This window comes from Pinus tabuliformis, chromosome 1_2, assembly GCF_031772625.1.
Source record: "Pinus tabuliformis cultivar Carrire ecotype Pingquan chromosome 1_2, CPIR1, whole genome shotgun sequence".
Taxonomy (NCBI): Eukaryota; Viridiplantae; Streptophyta; class Pinopsida; order Pinales; family Pinaceae; genus Pinus; species Pinus tabuliformis.
In genome coordinates this window covers 617576495-617586548 of record NC_142298.1, presented here as the reverse complement: position 1 = coordinate 617586548, position 10054 = coordinate 617576495, and positions in this window count along the sequence as shown.

Below are 10054 nucleotides of genomic sequence, written 5' to 3'. Positions count from 1 at the left end.
CCTGATATTGCTACAAAAATGTTGCAACTCTTGAGGCTATCAACTTAAATTATCAACCCAGGGTTCGTACAAACTTAAGAGAGGTCGACATTGTATGTGAAACAAACACCTTTCTCTTCCTAGTCTAAATCTCTTTGAAAAAGTATAGAATGAAACAACATCAAATGAGAAAATATCTAGGTAAGCTGCCAATCCTAAGTTGCAAAAGGTAAATAAAAATAAGCAAACTTATTCTACTTTGTTGGAAAGTAAATGGAAGAAAGGAAATATATTCTATTTGAAAAGATTTAAAGCATAATGAAAAATAAGAAAATCTAATCTATCTTGTTGGAAAGGAAATGGAATTAAAGGAGTCCTATATTACGCTTGCAACAAGGAAATCACACTTTCCATAAAACAAGTTGCAAAAAGGAAATCTACACTAATTGTAGAAATCAAAATTCAAGAAGCAAGCAATGTAAGACCTAAATGGTGACCTAACCAAGTCTCATATCAACTAAAGTGGCCTCAGATCGTTCATAGTCTATAAATCTACTTCTACCATGAATTTGGAGTGAATATGGGCAAGGAAAATCTCAAAAACAAACTGATATAACATTGTTACAAGACTCCTACACCTAGAGATAACTTGCTGAATGCCCAAGAAAATCAAATGAAAATGAGATGGGAATTTTTTTTTTATTAAGTAGGATTTACTAGGACTCAATTCCAAGTGGAATCACTCAAAAATACCCTTGCTAACATGTGCTAAAAAATAACAAAAAATTATTACTCTAAAACGATAAATTATAGAACTAGTGAGTTACTTAACCTACCAAATGCCTAACCTAATCAAGTGAAAATGATATGGGGTAACATTTTTTGTTAAATATAATTTTTTTATGAATCAATTCAAGTGGAATAAACTCAAAAGAGCCTCATCAAAATGTTCTAAAAAATAGCAGAAAATTACTATTGTTTTGATACAGGATTGCTTGGAATGATTGTCTATCTACTTTATTAACCAAAGAAAAGATATTAAAAGGTATATGAATCCATTTTATTCATTTTTATGGTCTTGTGATCATTATGAAGTGCCTAGTTTTGTTCAGGAGTGTTGTTGGGCAAATCGAAATGTAATTGGAGGCTTTTTTCATAGGGATACAAGATCGGGATAGAGTGCTACACGATTGTCCTATTTTGCTATAGGATCAGATTCGTGAGAAATATGTGGGCTTAGAATTTTTTCTGAAGGAAAGAGATGGTGGGATAAGGTATACGAAGAGTGTATGAATCCCTTTCCAACCCTAGTGCTCCTCAAGAGCCCATCTTGTATAAGGAGAGATGCACACAGTAGCCTCTAATAAATCTTAAAAGATATATTTGTAAATAGTATGCTTGAAGAGGTTGTTGGAGAAATAAGGGAAATGTTGGCGATGAAATGGAAAGGGTAAATGATGATGCTCAGCCTTGAAAACCAATACCATGATTGTTGGCTTATATGGGTCTTACCCAGGTTCGGAAGAGTTATTTAGCCAAACAAATCCCGCAACTACCGGCCCTTTCGTCAACAGCCTGTGGAGCATGGACTAAAGTCTCACCCGAGGTAGCAAGGGAGGGTGCTGGAACCAGGTTTCCACATCCTAGGGATGTCTTGGTGTGTTTTGGAGGTTTCACGTAGTGGTTTAAAGCTCCGTGCTGCTTGGTATTCACACAGATCCAGATTGATTATATCTTTCTTATTACTGTGCTATTCTATTGGAGAATGCAGTTACAACTTAACAGGATCTTTAAGCAAACATTTAACCAACACAACTGATTCACGCATTAAAATGAACCCAGATTTACATTCATTCATACAATAAGCAGATTAAATTAAACAGATATTATGAAAGTCAGATTTGTGACAACTCAGAAGGAACACTGAATTTCAGAAGAAACTTATCCTTATTTCCACTTATCCTCAATACATCCAGGTCCATCCTGCGCACTCAGCTATAGGGGTCCGTGCACACAGCTGCAGACTTTCTAGGCCTTTGCGCACATAGCTGCAGAGCCTCTATCTACTACCCCACCCCTTGACTTGGACTTACAGATGCTTTCAGACTATCTTCTTCTAAAACCCATTACATTTCATCTTTTTCCAAACAGAACTACCTTTCCCTCATAGAGCCGCACTCTATTTATACCCTTCCTTGGCATGCGATCCTTGCATGGGCCGACTTTATTTATATTTCTTTACATTATTTTTGGGTGGAAAACCCTTTGACTCAATCCTATTATACTTCCCACTCCGCATACTTCGGAGTTTTTACAATAATTTAATCCTACATTTTGGGCTTTCTACCCCGAAACCATTACACGGGACCTCCGCTACCCAACAGTTCCCCAACACAATCATCGTGACTCATCCCGAGTCACTCACCGGAGTGGCTAGACACTCTGACTTGGCTTCGCAGTTCGCCTTTCTTTGAGTGGCGCTTGTCGTCCTATTGCTCTTTCATTGCCTCCTACAACACTTCGTCTGGCTCCTGCTTCAGTGATTCTACCACGTCTCACAACCGATGATGTTCATTTTTCTCTGCTCGATTAACAAAAAACACCCCCTCATAGGATTTTAACGTGAGTGGGAGAGCCCCATACAGGACCTCCGTACCATTGCAACTACTTCTGACCTTCATATCTTCTCTTCGCACCGTCTACTCCAGGTTGTGTTGCAATTTTGCAAGACCTTGGTTGTTGTCCACAAGATCCCAATCTTCGAGGGACATTCGAGACAACTTATTAACTTCATATCTACCCGTGGTCATCGTCTATCCATCCTTTTATTGTTCTGTCACAGTGCGCTGGCCTGTCCCTGGGTGTGGTGATGACATTCTGACCAATTCTGCTTCATGTACCCTCTTTTCTGGTACATCCCCTACCAGTGATGTGGTAGCCTGTGGGACGGCCATAGTGGTCAACACCATACTCCTTAGAGAGTCGTGCTTCTCCATCATCCAAATCACTATCATCAGGCACATGCCTTGTGCAGAGCTAACGAAAAACTTCATATGTGTTTCCAAAGTGTAAGCTGCCCTCGATGATTTATAAACCATGCGAATTTCAAATTCACTGCTTACCGCCTATTCCAATGCATGTAAACTACTCATGTAAATTCTGTGGCAACTCATTTCACATCTGTCTCGTACTGTTTCTCTCAATTGCCTGCCACCTGCTGCCTTTTTCCATAATGCAGATACCTTGTCATGAATAATGATATCAACGGTCATCATTCCTTGTATCAGTGCATCCACATGATCCTTTTCATGCAACCTTGATCCTTGTGTTTGGTCAAATGTACGTGCACCGTAGTACTTTCAAATCTATCCCCCAGGCTGCTTTATCGTCCCACGCTCTCTTCCAACTGGGTGGAGTGGTGAGACTATCCTTTCTTCGGCTAGTCAGGCAATTGGCTCAGCCGTGTAGAGCTTTAGGCGACTGCCATTCACTCTGCCTGGGAAGGGGTCTCCATTGAGTTTAGCCAGCTGAACCGCGCCCCGATCGGTAACTTCTTTGATGACATAGGGTCCCAACCAATGCATGTGGAGTTTACCTGGGAATTTTTCTAACTTACTGTCATAAAGCAATACTAGATCATTTTCCTTGAAGGTGCACACCTTGATATGGCGATCATTCCACGCTTTCTCGCGGTGTTTCTATACCTGCTGAAGGAATCTAGCTAGAAAGCATTCCTCCTCCAATTCTTATATCTATTCGAGCCTTTCTTCTAATGCCCCATGGTCTACCATACCTATGATTACCGCGATCCATAGACTAGGCACAATATATTTCATAGGCATAACGACCTCCTTGCCATAGACTAAGCAAAACGGTGTCTAGCCTGTTATTTTCTTGCACGTAGTTCGGTATGCCCATAGCACAACAAGGATGCGCAAGTCCCAATCATTTCATCACTCATTACAAACCTTAGTCAATGCGGTCTCAAAAATTTTGTTGAAGGCCTCGACGGTCCCATTTTCTTGCAGATGGTAGGGCATACTCTGTTGGTGATATATCTGAAATTCCTCAGTGAGTGCGCTGATCGTTTCATTCAAGAAATGTGTTCCCCTATCGCTCATGAGAATTTTGGGGTAGCCAAACCTGGTCAGTACGTTCTCGAACAAGAATTTTGTTGCTGTCACAGCTGTGCAATCCTTAACTGGCTGTGCCTCTGCCCATCAGGTCAAATATTCGGTCGCAGTGATGATATAACGCGCGCCCATCTTTCCTCATAGTTCAATACGCCCAATGAAGTCAATCACCAATTTCTCAAATGGTTGTAGTGTCATCTGTGGTTGAAGGGGCATTTCATCCCTCTGCGATGGTTTTCCCATCCGTTGGCATACATTGCAGGCCCGATAGTATGCTTTCGAATATTGATGTAGAGTGGGCCACCATAATCCAGCATGAAGAATCTTCTGGGCTGTGGCGCAGCCCGCATAATGTCCGCTAGCAACCCCTCCATGTGCTTCGGCCAGGATCTGTCCGCACTCAAATTCTGGTACATATCTACGCAATATTTCATCGTTGCCCATCTTGTAGAGGTGGCCTACAATTACAGTAAAATCTGTTACGCGTATCACTAATTCCATCTTTTACTAGACAGAATACCCCTGTGGCACAGTGCCCGTGGTTAAAAAGTGGATAATATCTTTGAAGTGGTCATCTGCAATGTGCACGACATATAACTGGGCATCCGGGAGTCCCTCATCTAAGTTTGTTGGCTCCTTGCCAGTCTCAATTAAGGATAGGTGATCTGGACCTGCATTCAGATGTCCCAGATTTACAACATCCTCAAAGTCATATTCTTGAAACAACAACAACCATTGACAGATACGCCCCCCCAACACAAGCTTGTTCACTAGGTACTTGAGTGTAGAGTGATCAGTATACATCTTAAAATATCCTCTGAGCAGATAGTGACAAAAATTTTGGAGCGCATATAACATCGCCAATCCTTCCTGCTCTGTAGTAGAGTAATTCTTTTCTGCTTTGGACAACCTGCAGCTTGTGAATGCAATTGGGTGATCGATGCCCTCTGCTCCTTCTTGAGTGAGTACTATACCCAACGCAATACATGACACGTCGACATGTATATGAAATTTAATGTCCTACTTTGGAAAGACCAAGATAGGGGCATGTTAGAGCCTAGATTGACCTTAGGCTGAAGAGAGGCAATCTTAGGATAACCACAAACCATGCTTAACCTGGTAGCTAGCCCTACTAGGTCAGGAGAGGGCTCTCTCCTTGTCAATCTCGGTTAAAAAGGCTGCAGTTACAACCTGAGATGGCTGAAATGAAATTAGATTTTAGGCTGGGTATAGTAGCTCTAGGGTTTTCTGGTTGATTTTGATGTTTGGTTGCTGGATCAAATGGAGCAGGCAGGTTGGGTCTGGGAAATCAAATCAGGGATACAGACATGTTCTTTGGGGCAAGGTAGACAAAGGTTTATGTACTAGAAATGGATTGAGATGGAAGTTTAAGACAGCTGAGGAGTTGAGGAGGGCATAAAGAAACTATGAGTCCTCTTCAAACAGTTGAAAACATTGAAAACCAAATGCATTCCGAAGACAAAGCACAACAGTGTATTTTGTCTATTCACCTTGATTCATTTAGTTTTAGAAAAGAAAGATATATTTGGATACATATAAAACATAAGAAAAAATCATTACAAAGAAGAAACAATACATAAACTCACTGTCACAAGAATCCCACAAAAATAGCTGTGAAACCTAGTTGTATTCCTTGCCAAGCTGCAGATACAAATGTTCAATGAGTGCTACCACTTCCACAAGAGTCCAACCTTTACAAATGACTAAAAGAGTACATCGTATAGGCAATAAAACTACTCAAGCTAGCTATTAGGGGTGGAAACCATGAAAAGAGGGGTGGTTTCAACCATATCTAAACTAGGAACACAAAAGTAGGTAGTGGAACAACTTGCCTCTAAAACTTAGGAAACCAATTCATTCAGCATAAAAACCACTCTTAACTTGATGTGTCTACCCTATCAAGTGTTTTTCATCCATAATTACATCAAGTTACATCATTTACCATGCCACATTTACCAAGAGAATAAGAAAATGTCAGCTGTAGAGAAAACTAGGAAAAATTTGGCTTTTCTAGCAAAACTGGAAAAATTCATTTAATGCGCAGCACCACTAATTTAATGTGCAATGCCACTTTAGGTGCAGTTTTGGAGGCCTTCCTGGGGTCCAAATCAGGCCCAAGATAGTTTATTGGAAAGCACTGCCCGTCTAGTTTCTGGAACAATTTGAATTTCCTGATTGGGAAGTTATTTTCCCCTCCAAAAGTTGATTCTCCCAAGACTGCTGCCTGTGGGTTAAAAAGGTGGTAGAGAGGGCATTTGTTGGGTGTTTTTTGCCCTTTTGGTGACCAAGGCCTTGTCCAAATCTTCTCAATATTTGTGTTTATTTATTTTTCCATGTTGATTCCAAATATGTAGGCCATTTTGTAAATAGACATCCCCATCAAAAGCACAACGCCAGTGGCACTGCGCACCTATTAGAAAAACCTGTTTTTCAAATTTCAAAATTCAAAAATGGCAAAATTTGCTCAAAATTTCCTGAAATTTTGCATGAGGAATCCTTGTTAGGTGCTTTGTTGGCCCAATGATGCTTCAACAAGATCTTGAGTTTGTCTTTCTCTTTCTTGTTCCTCAAAACTCTTCTTAGCTTAGCATTTAGCCTCTTTGTCCTTATATTACAAATCTTGTTCCAGGTCAGGTAGTGGTAGGCCATGTGGCGAAGCATATTTTTCTCTTTGTTTTCCTTCTCAAGGAACCTCTCTAAGTGCATATTCACCTTCTCCAACAAATACTCCTGGTCATTCTCTATTTCTTATTCAATGGAGGTCATCTCGCCCTTTGCCTTCTTTGCTCTTTGTCAGTTTTTTTCTATCATTTGTAACTCCATGAGGTCTTGCTTGTCGGTAAGTTTCTTGTTTTGCTACTCAATATAGTTAATGATCCATTTGGCCCTCTCTAGATTTGTGGACAAGTATTGTATATCAGCTTCTTTCTCCTTGATGATCATGTCTTTGATCCTTGAGTCTTGAACACTCATATCCATGACATCCTCCACAATCAAAATATAATCCCCTCATCATGCATCTTCTATTTCCCTTTGTCTTTGCTCTTTGACTGCTAGCCAACCTATATAGCTGGAGAAGAAGACAAACCCCCTTCCACCCCCAGTGGAGATAGCATTTGCCTGTGATCTAGTGAAGAAGGCAAGACCCCTTCCACCCCTAGTGGAGATATTACTTGCCTGGTAGCAGCAAAAAGACTCCTTGTGCCTCTCTCACAAGTGACAAATACTGGCACACCTGTAGTCTCAGTCTCATGGACACCTAGCTGTCCCGATGGTCCTCCTTCCTCCTAAGGCACTGATGAAAACACCTGAGGGCCTTTAAACATCTCATGGGCAATAAAGGTCTCCCATGGTATATTCAGCAAGTTTAATTGGTACAAGACAACAATATTAATCAATGAGAAGTGGTAAATACTACTAAGTTGCTGAGGAAAAGGTTTTCTTTGAAAATAGTGGGCCATCTTCTCAATTTCATTTATATAAAGTAAGGGAGGTTAATCATCCTTACCTTAGTAAAGTGCATCAACATCCTGATATGATATGCATACAAGTGGGAAAATCTTCCCTCACAGGTGAAATATTTGATAATGATCTTCATAAGAGGGGCAAACTTGTCCTCCAAGTACTTGAAAGGGAACACCCTGATGATTTTGCTATGATATCCAGCCTTAATGTAAGGCTCATAATGTTCTCTGTCCACATACTGCCCTTTATTCCATTGCTCACCTACATTAGGAATGCCTGTTACTTCTAAAATAGTGGTAGGTGACAAGGTGAAGGAGACACTAGCAAGGTTCACTTGGCCATTATGTAGATGGGTGACAAACAACCTGGCAAGCTCATGATAAAACTTTACCCTCTCCACCATTTCACGAATCTCATAGCAAGACTGATGTCTAAAACTAGATATAGCAAGAGGACAAGCAAGCAACTCGGTGAGACTGATAGGTTCCTCCCGAATGATCTTCCCCCTTTGTGTGGCTTTCTTGGCACATGTGCTTCTCTGGAAGTGCCACTGAAAGCTTCCTCATCCCTCTCATAGTCTGTGTCTCCCTCCATGGATTTTTGATAATGTGATAGTTGATGTAAGATGAAGGATTGTAGTGATAACAAGATGAGTATGAAGAGATTTGTTTTATAAGGTAAGTGAGGTGTAAGATGAGGGTGTGAATACTTGAGGGAGTTAGGGTATAGAGTTTGATAAGGGAATGGGGAATAGTGGGATTGGGAATTAGGGTAAGTGAATAGTGTATTAGGGCTAGGGTTTGATAAGGAGAGTGAGGTTTTGGGGAGTGAACTTTGATGACTGAGGGATAGAGAATGGTACTTGGAAAACTTGGTATGAATAAAGTAAAAGAGAACAACAAATGACCTTTGATAGCTTGTGAGAGGTAGTTTAGTAATTAGTTAGGGTTTGTGTTTAACAATTAGTTAGGGTTTGTTCCAAAGGAAGCCAAACACACTCGAGCAACCAAGCACAACTCTTTTTAGCGAGGAATGATATACTTACTTGAAACAGGGAACAAATGGTTTTTTAGGAAGTTTGCATGCAATTTGAGGTAATTATGGCTTCCCCAATAGGTGCGCAGTTCTTTCTAATAGGTGCGTAGCACCATTTTAATGTGCAACACCCATGTAAATTAACATAGCAGGAGCTCAATCGGTGTGCAGTGCACTTTTAATGCGCAGCGCCAGGGAAATAATGTGTAGCACCCGTGAACTTCAGCAGAATTTCCTTGTTTTCTTCCCTTGGCTCAAAATCGCATTTTTCAGTTCTCCTTAGCTCTCCAATTCAACAAGGAATCAATAAAACATATGAATTGGCCTTTTATACTTTTCCTCTTTTGATTTTTCATAAACCAAAACCCACTTTTCTATTGTTTTGATAGCTTTTTCAAAATACTCTGTTTTGCTAATATCTGACTTTTTGCCTTTTTGTAGGTGGACTAATACTAATCACATTGACTTTTTGCAGTGGAAAGAGCTAGCATTGTTGCCAGGTCACCAGGAACATACTTATTACATATAGGAACAATAAAATTACATAAAATTACATCAAATGAACTCATTAAATACAAATGCTCTGTTTCACCTCAAAACAAAGTTTTGAGGTGAAAGAGCTTTATTCACCATATTAGAAGTAAAATCATGACTATATGAAGCTTTTTATCCTCCTCATGTGTCTGATGACCCTTTTATTCAATTCTAAAGACCTAATGAAACTAAACCCTAGGACTGGTTTTTATAAATGAAATGAACTGGAATGACTGAAAAGATGTTTGAACAAGTCAACAGGTATATGACATGAGGGAAACTGAAATGAAACCTCTACCATCAAATGATCCATGACCTAATGGAATGTAGCTAATTGAATGAGACACTTACATGAATGCAAAAGAGTAATTTTGATCACCAATGGCAGTGTGAAGACACTAACACTAACATTGGCTACAATGGGGATGGTAGCTCCTTGGAGGTGCCAAGAACCACAGATATTTGGGAGACCAGATCAGTGCCTCATCCATTAGGCAATATGGAGTCAATAAAATCAAGCTGAAATTACACGATTGAATACTAATGACTCAAAGACACAAACTGAATTGAAACTGACTCAATACTAAAACACAACTGACAAACTGGAAAATATGCTCAAAATGGAGCTTATTTAATAAAACCTACTCTAACTTTCCATTCATCACCTGATCAAGTGAAATGAAATAACCAATGCAACCAAGTAAGTATTCCGGCTGTTGTTTGCATTCTCCACAAGTTCTTGCTTATGAACAATAAGAGAACTATTGAAAGGCAACTCCCATGAAAACTTGTAAACAGATACAAATTTTCCCAAATTGAATAATATGGATTCTCTATCCTCCTCCAAAAAGACTACATAAGGATCTTGAAATTCATGGGCACTGGGA